This window comes from Capsicum annuum, chromosome 9 (assembly GCF_002878395.1).
Source record: "Capsicum annuum cultivar UCD-10X-F1 chromosome 9, UCD10Xv1.1, whole genome shotgun sequence".
Lineage (NCBI taxonomy): Eukaryota > Viridiplantae > Streptophyta > Magnoliopsida > Solanales > Solanaceae > Capsicum > Capsicum annuum.
Window position 1 is genome coordinate 185,164,482 of NC_061119.1, and position 9,415 is coordinate 185,173,896.

At 34.7% G+C, this 9,415-nt stretch overlaps 1 pseudogene; it reads left to right on the plus strand.

Moving 5' to 3' along the window:
- The first annotated feature begins 486 nt into the window (after positions 1-486).
- LOC107854739 lies at positions 487-2,002 on the plus strand (annotated as a pseudogene).
- Positions 2,003-9,415: the final 7,413 nt, after the last annotated feature.

The window sequence follows — 9,415 nt, forward strand, 5'->3', positions numbered from 1 at the left end:
AACTTATCACAACATAATTTATCTCAGCATAACTTGTCTTCAAATCAAACGACCCCTTAGTGTGTACGCGTGGACATACGGTTGGTTTGTAATATTTTTGCCAATTGTCTTTTTTGGGGGTTGTTGTTTAGTAAATGACACTTTTTTTATTTCTCTTGTAAATTATGAACCATTCAGACCACGGTCTGAAAATCTCTTTAAGCAAATTAAAAATCTCATGAGAAAATGTTACACCAGAGAACAAATAATCCAGTCCAGTGCTTAAGTGATTGAATTGAGGACCAATAGGCCCTACATACCTTATCCATTATGCCAGATGGGAGGAGCTGTTTCTCAAACTAATAAACTTAAACCAACTGCTCTATCCAACACATCCTTTTATAAATTTTGCACTTATTTAGACATCAAAAATATAAAACACAGATGCCACCAAGTGTTTGCTCATCCAATCCATCATCAACTTCCATTTTAAAGTTTATTTCAAAACAACCATATCTTCATATGCTAGAAACAAAATGTAGCACTATGACAGACCTCAAAAAAATTCATGCCCATCTTATAAAAAGTGGTCTAATTAAGGACAAAATAGCAGCTAGTCGTGTCCTTGCGCTTTCAGCTAAGTCCCCTCCTAATGGTGACATTAATTATGCAAACTTGGTTTTCACTCAGATAGAAAATCCAAATCTTTTCAGTTGGAACACTATCATTAGAGGTTTCTCAGAGAGTTCGATACCACAATATGCAATTCATCTCTTCATTGAAATGTTTAATACTTCAGAAGTACAACCATTCTTGCTCACTTATCCTTCGGTCTTTAAGGCCTATGCTCGACATGGTCTTGCCAAAGACGGAGCTCAACTTCATGGGAGAATCATAAAATTAGACCTAGAATTTAACACATTCATAAGAAATACTCTGTTGCATATGTATGTAAGTCATGGATTTTTTATTGAAGCAAGGAAATTGTTTGACGAGAATGAGGTTGAGGACCTTGTTTCTTGGAATTCCATGATCATGGGCTTAGCTAAATCAGGAGAAATTGATTATTCTTGGAGGTTGTTCAGTAAAATGCCAACTATAAATGATATTTCTTGGAACAGTATGATAAGTGGATTTGTTAGAAATAGGAAGTAGACTGAAGCATTGAACCTGTTCATCACAATGCAAAAGGAAAAAATTAAGCCAAGTGAATTCACCCTGGTGAGTTTGTGGAATTCTTGTGGACACTTAGGAGCACTTGAGCAAGGGAACTGGATTTATAGCTATGTTAAAAGGAATAATGTTGAGTTGAATGTCATTGTTGTTACTGCAGTTATCGACATGTGTTGCAAGTGTGCAAATGTTGAAATGGCGTGACAAGTTTTTTAGAGAGTCCCTAATAAAGGGTTATCATCTTAGAACTCTATGATTTTAGGCTTATCTACTAATGGTTTCAAGGATGAAGCAATTAAGCTATTTGCAAGGCTACAATGCATGAATCTCAAACCAGATTTTGTGAGTTTCATTGGTGTCCTAACTGCATGAAATCACTCAGGATTGGTAGATAAAGCTAAAGATTACTTCCAATTAATGGATAAAGAATACGTTATTGAAGCATCAATTAAGCACTATGGTTGTATGGTTGATATACTTGGCCGAGAAGGACAACTTGAAGAAGCAGCAGAGATTATAAGAAGTATGAAAATGGAACCGATGTTGTCGTATGGGGTTCTTTGTTATCGGCTTGTAGGAGTCATGGAAACATAGCATTGTCAAGATGGTCAGCTGAGCATTTGCTTGAGTTGGATCCAAATGAAAGCATTGGCTATGTATTGATGGCAAATATGTATGCAGCCTCAGGCCAGTTTGAAGAAGCTATGGATGAAAGAATTCCACTGAAAGAAAACATATAGAAAAAGAACAGGGATGCAGTTCAGTAGAATTTAATAGAGAATTTCATGAGTTTGCTTCTAGTAGGAAGTTAGATTCTGAGTTTAATGATATATCTTCTTTGATGCTCTAGACACAGGAATTTATTGTGTACTTAGGGCCATTTGTAATCAGAAACTATTTTGTTTGCCACTCACCTTATGAAATGACAGCAGAACTAAGAGGAACATAATTAGTAAATCTGCAACTTTAAAGGCTGCAAATTTAGGAGTATATTTCATGTCAGTCAGAAAACTTCTTTCAACTAGAATACATGGAACAATTTGATCTGTTGGTGACGGCAATCAACACAAAAACAGGATCTGTTGAGAGTGGTTGAATGTACCAAAAGACCAATGGCTTTATAATTGATATGTGTTAATAATCTCCTATCCACATACATTCTTACTTAAACACACAATCCAAATTCTTCCGTTATGTTTTGTATAAGCTAGCAACAGTCAAGGAAAGCTCAATACTTATAGGTTCCTTTCCTCCGACATCACTTGGATATTTTGTCGCTTGTTTCTATCTATACTGTGAAAAATATCTAAAGTGGATTTTTTGAAAGAATGAATGTCATAGTTTTATAGTTAAATTTCTAGAATAGTTTAGTGAATGAATATCATGTTTTTCTAGTAAAGTTTCTGGAATACTCCGGCATAGTATTTAGGATAATTATCTTAGAGAAATTTCTAGATCCTAGATTGCTCTTGTAGAAGTATCTAGAATAGTATCTAGAACCATCTATAGATAAGTATAAATAGGAGCGGTCTTGGTACATTTGTAACCAACCAAAATAAAACCAATTCAAGTAGTGCTCTCTATATTAAAGTTCTTCCTTCTCTTTTCATAGTTTCCTCTTCTTAGTTGAATCTTTCAATCTTAGTTAACAATCTTGGGTTAGCAGAAGGTCTCTCTCATTGCACCTTTCTTCTATTATTCTCTATGTGGTATCAGATCCAAAGTCATAAATTGTCTTGTGTTTATTTCAAGATCGGGTTTGTGGTTGATTCAACTGGTTTGTCCGAATTGATTTAAGCGGCCACATTAATGGACTAGGAATTAAGTTGTTGAATCAATCCAATTATAAGGTATGAAAGATATGTATGAAATCATACCTTGTGGGCTAGGATTTGTGAGATATTATTAATGAGAGTAACACAAGTCCTTCTAAATACGGATCAGAAAATAGTGGCAAATATAAGCAGTGGAAGAAAATTAATATGAAGGCAGCGTTCATACTAAAGAAGACCATCTCCTCCAACATATTTGATCATATCATAAGTTGTAAGTCAGCTCCTGAAATTTGGAAGACCCTCAATTAGTTATTCAAAATAAGAAGAATGAATCTCAGCTACACATATTGGAGAATGAATTATCTAACGCCAACCAAGGTAATCTTTCTATTGTCGATTATTTTTTAAAGGTTAAGAACTTATGCTCCAAGATCTCTTTATTAAATCCAGATGAGACTATATCTGAAGCATAGATAAGAAGAATTATAATTTAAGGTTTAAAGTCAGAATATATTCCCTTTGTGACATCAATTCAGGGATGGGCTCAACAACCATCCTTGGAGGAATTTGAGAATTTATTATCATCACAGGATTTACTAGCCAAATAATTGACTGGTGAATTTGTCAAAAAAAGGAAGGAAATGCTTGTGGCTGACAAGACAAACATTAAAGAAAAAGCAAGAGATATGCCTCACTCTAGATACTCAAGTAGTTCAAGTTTTCCTAGAAAGAAGGACATGTCTTTTAACCACTATAGTAAGAAGTCTCTCAGATGTTATCAGTGTGATAAAGATAGACACATAAGAAGATATTGCCGATCCACGAAGAGCAACATGGCTCAAACTAAAAAAGTTATTGAAGAAGAAGAAGGCTGGGGAAGATGATTATCAGTTGAGAGTCAAGCAATAGATGCATTGGCTTCCATAAATTTGGAAAAAAATTGAATCAGATATAATATAATTCATCCTGAGAAGAAGAAAGACATTGATAAAAAGCAAGAAAATTTTGAAGACGTTCAGACAGGTGACATCGTAGCTGCTATCAAGAAAATCAATGAAGCGGATCCTAAAAATGACCATAAAAGTCTGGACGTGGAAGATATTGAAGTAGACTCTGAGTAAACAATGTATGAAACTTTATATGCCAATAATGACTTTATTGGAGAAAGCATTAAGGGAAATATAGTAAAAGTTGAAGTCTCTAATCAATCATATATCCTATCAAGGTCAATCACTAACTCAAAGTAAATATTGAAAGTTTATGAAGAATCTAAAGAACAAATGAATGACGAAGTTGAAATAGAAGTCTCAATTTCAGATGGAGAGATATGCAATATGATTAAAGATCTAGAAACAAAATCTTGTAATGGATCCTATTATGATACTGAGGCTTTACAAAAAATTGATGATCAGATCTCCATCGAATTAAATAAGGAGGCTGATACAAATGAAATATCCTTGTGTTATGGAGTTGCTTCAGAAAGAGTAATTTCTAAAATCTTGAATCCTAGAGCTCCAAACTTTTCCATCATATGTGTCTTCAGATAATGAAGTTGTGGAGGAGTTCAAAGAAAGGGGAAGCTCGAGAAGTCAACATCATAAAACTCATCAAAGTGATGATTCATATGGTTCTCAAAGGGGAAAATAAATATTATCAAGCTATCTTACTACAGAGATGATAATTTTTCCAATACGTATTCTTACTTCTTTGTAGGACAAATCAATAATGGAAAACTTCATCATTAGAAGAAGAAAGAGGAGTTAGGAAAAAACTACTAAGAGTTTCACAAATTCATGGTTCAAAGCTTCGTTTGAGTTCTTCTGCAATGATTTTTGGACAGCTTCCAAAAAATCACTTTAAGGGGAGTGTGAAAAATATCTAAAGTGGATTTTTTGGAAGTATAAATATCATAGTTTTCTAGTTAAATTTCTAGAATAGTCTAGTGAATAAATATCATAGTTTTTGAATAAAGTTTCTAGAATACTCTAGCATAGTATTTAGGATAATTACCCTAGAGAAATATCAACATTATTTTTAGATAGCTAGAAGATAAAAGTTGTCTAGATTGCTCTTGTAGAAGTATCTAGAATAGTATCTAGAACCATTCATGGATAAGTATAAATAAGAGTGGTATTTGTACATTTGTAACCAACCAAAATAAAACCAATTCAAGTAGTGTTCTTCATATTATAGTTCTTCTTTCTATTTTCATAGCTTTCTCTTATTAGTTGAATTTTCCGCTCTTAGTTAACGATCTTGGGCTAGAAGGTCTCCCTAATTACACCTTTCTTCTGGTATTCTCTACATATACTTCAGTAGAAATCAGCAACATATTTTTAGTAAATATCAAAGTGAATTATTATTAGAAGTATCAAATGTGAGGATTAAACTGAATGGGCAAATTAAATGAATTGTATTAATAAATGGACAGATCAATGACCAATCAAAATTGCTTATGGTGAAATATCTCAGACTAGGGGTATAAAAACAAGTCATAACCCAACCTTCAGGAATTGAAAATATAAAGGAGTTACATAAACTATTAAAGAATAAAAGGATTGACAGCTAGATATCTCAACAAATTGGTTGGATGATATTGGTATAAATAGACAGCTAGATATTTTCATTACTCACTTCTTCAATATACAAAAAAATCTCTCAATTTCTCTGCTCTCTCTTAACCGACTCTCTCATCCTTGAGAATTGGCTTGAGTTTAGTTTCCTCCATTAATGGAAACCTCTACAGCACATGAATTTCATCATAGTTATCAGAGCTAGAGAGACTGTGAGTAGTTTGTGTTGTTATACTATTTCTTCGATCATTGCTTGTTGAGAATCGGAGCTCTCCTTATCGGCAATTGAGCTTCAACAATGGCATCTGAAGGAACTGGTGCAACTGGAAACACATCAAAAACTACGGTGACAATTGATCACCATCATCCATTGTATTGGCAACCTTGTGATATTCTAAGTAACAACATAATCTCTTTCACTTTGACTGGGCTTAAAAACTATATGATCAAGAGTAGATCGTTGAAAATTGGGCTCGTAGTTAAGAGCAAGTTGGGATTTGTAGACGAAAGGCACACTAAGTATAAATCTGATGCATCATTGCATGAGCTTTGGGAAAATATTTTGCAATAGTCTTATCATGGATAATGAATATTGTAAGTAAGGAATTGTTAAGTGATATTATGTATGCATGTAGTGCACACAAATTTTGGGTTGTTTTAAAGGAGCGATTGGATAAGGTCGCTGGATCTAGAGCTTTTCACTTGCACACTAAAATTAACCAATTGACTCAAGGCACCTCCTTTATTTTGAAGATGAAAGATCTATGGGAGAAATTTGATGCACTCATGCCATGTACGGGATGTAAATAGCCCAAATTAAAGAAATATGTTAAACATTTTGAGTATCAACGCTTAGTGCAAATTGATAGGGTTAAATGCATCGTATGGATAATGTCGTAGTCAAATCACGATGACGACCAAAATTCCAAGCTTGAACAAGGCTTTTTAAACGGTAATCTCTAAGAAAATTAATCGATCATTTGGAAAACCAGTGCATGCAGGTGAACCTTTGGATGGAACAACTGTGTTCACTCGTCAAGTGACTGCCAATCATAGGAACCAAGACTATACCTATCGATATGCTGACAATAATTCTATTATAAGGCAAAACATTGATATGTTTTGTGATCACTGTCACACTAGAGGCCACATAAAGGATAGATGTTGAAATGTATATGGCTATCTCTCTAATTTTAAAGGGAATAGAAGAACTTGGAGCTATAATTCTAGTGGCTACAATTCAGTTCATGTAGGAGGATCTAATTCAACTGCTAATGTACATCCCATATGGATCAACAGTCACAAAAGGCACTCTATGCTCTGTCACAACATGAGGCTACCCCCTAGTCGCGACACAGTGCTAAAGGTCACAAGTGACCCCAAGATAGCCCATGATCTGGTACCTACTGTGAACACTGAATAAAATGATAACAAAACAACATGTGTGGAAGATAAACTGATAAAGTGTTATCAAAAGGAATACTAAAATCTATAAAATGACATGTCTGAAGTATCTAATAAATACTAGAAACTAGATTGTCAGTCCGAAAACCTCTAAAACATAAGGAGTTGATGGGACAAACCCCCAACTAACTCCAACTGACTGAACATAAAGAAATTCTAAAAGAATTAAAGTAACATGTCACATCCTCGATGGATAAGGACTCACCACTACTGCTGCGGGGAACTACTGAGCTGTCTAGGGATGGTCGGGAAACTATGCGTCCGAACCTATGTTGTAAGATGACATAGCGTAAGAGAAAAGTATCCGATCAATACTTTGAATGTACTGGTACATGAGGTAAAGACTAACTGAAATACAAGCGGAAACTAAATGTAGTTGCATGATCATGTAAAAATGACCAAGTAAGCATGTACTGAAATTATATGTAAAACTGATGTATTAAATAACTGAAAATCTAATTACTTGGTCAAACAAACCTAAACTGATATAGGTTGAGTATTGACTAAAATAGTAGGACCTATCATGTAACCGACATGCCCCAATCTGAGCAAATCAGGGTCCAACCTGTAACACAAGTTGGAAGTGTATCAGTACCTTGTTACGGGTACTAACACATGGCTGACGATGTGGATCCACATGGCAGATGTCCCAAAGGACTAGGGAGCCAGTCCTAAACTAGAGGGTGACTCTTATAATCCTACGCTTGCTATATAGTTTTGGAACTTAGGGACTGCTACTAAGGCCTCAGTCCTAACTGGCAGGTGAGCCCTCATCCCTAGTTTCACTCGGTGCTAAATCCTACTCCAAACTAAATGACATTGGTATTATTATTATGGGTCTAACATGATATGGTACTGTACTGATGAGTGCTCAGCATGAACATAATGTTCTAAATACGGTAATAAAATCATAGTCTACTGACTTGTAACTTGAGAATAAAGACATGTATAAATAGACAACTATCAAATATTCATAATCCTCTAGCATAGAATGATTACAAAAATATGATAATAATATTTAAAACAGTGATATAAAGTCATAGTTCAAAGACCCAAAACATAAGATATTTCAATGAATGAGTGAGAAACATGAATTTGATCATAGGAATGTGTTAAACTTGAGAGGACAATATATTTTTATGGTTTAATTCATAACTTGATGATTTATTGTGAAATCAATTAAACTTAACATGGGTAATTGAAATTTAAAACATAAACTAACCTAATTTACATGGAAAGGCATGTTGACATGGCTTCAATTCAAATTTCTAAGAAGACATGGATTAAATTTATGATTTACGTGGATAATTTCTCAAAAGAAGGTTAAAATCCATGCTTGAACAAAAAGGAATTTTTGGGACTCAATGAGTGAAAGGAACCCATTGATGAATACCCCACATACCTGAATGTTGAAGCCTTGGATGAATTTCTTGGTATTGAACTTGAATTCGATGAACCCTAGTTGGTTTTGGGGAGAAATAAATCACCCTTTTTGCTCTATGGTGGATGATTTCTGAGTTATGATAGGTTAGGGTAGTTTTTATTCTTGATAATTGTTATTTGGAGGGTGAAACAACGTAGTTTTGGGGTTAAAAGAGTGGAAAAATACCCAAAAACCCCTTAGAAAATGTCTTGAAGTTGTCCCGACGAATTTGGGTACGACTCATAAGTTTTGGGTACGGTTCGTGTCTTGAGTCATCACCACGAACCCAAATTTAGACCCCTACTATGGTGGGTATGACTCCTCCTGATGACTAGTATGGTCTACTTACGAGTTGTCATCAGTGAGTCGTAACCACTGACAGCTTTAACAGTGCTTCAGTAATTTGGCCTTAACTTTTTACCCCGATATCGGATTAAGGAAAACTTGGTATAGTTAGAAAGATAATTCTATTATATATATGTTGGTGGATTGTGAGTCCAGAAATAATTTTTAGAACAGAAGTTATGGTCGTTTGAATATGACTATAGTTATATTCTTCATAAGAACTTAATTGCTAAGGGATGTTTCGACTTGTTCATGAGCTAAGATCTATTCTAGGAATTAATATACGTCCAAGAAAATTATAATTCTATCAAAATATGAGGCTTGATTCTTGGATCCTTTACTGGTCATGATACGAGTCATATCGAGGTAGGGTGACGGGGCCAGACGAGATTCTAGTGGATTTTTGGAAGAGCACTGGTGTGGAAGGTTTGGAGTGGTTGACAAAGTTGTTTAACATTATTTTTAGGATGGCGAAGATTCCTGAAGCATGGAGATGGAGTACGATGATTTCATTATATAAGAACAAGGAGATATCTAGAGTTGCAACAACTATAGAGGTATTAAGTTGTTGAGTCATACTATGAAGGTCTGGGAAAGAGTGGTAGATTTGATGCTGAGAAAGAGTGTGACTATCTCTGAGAATTAGTTCGATTTCATGCCAGATCACTCGACTACTGAGGCCA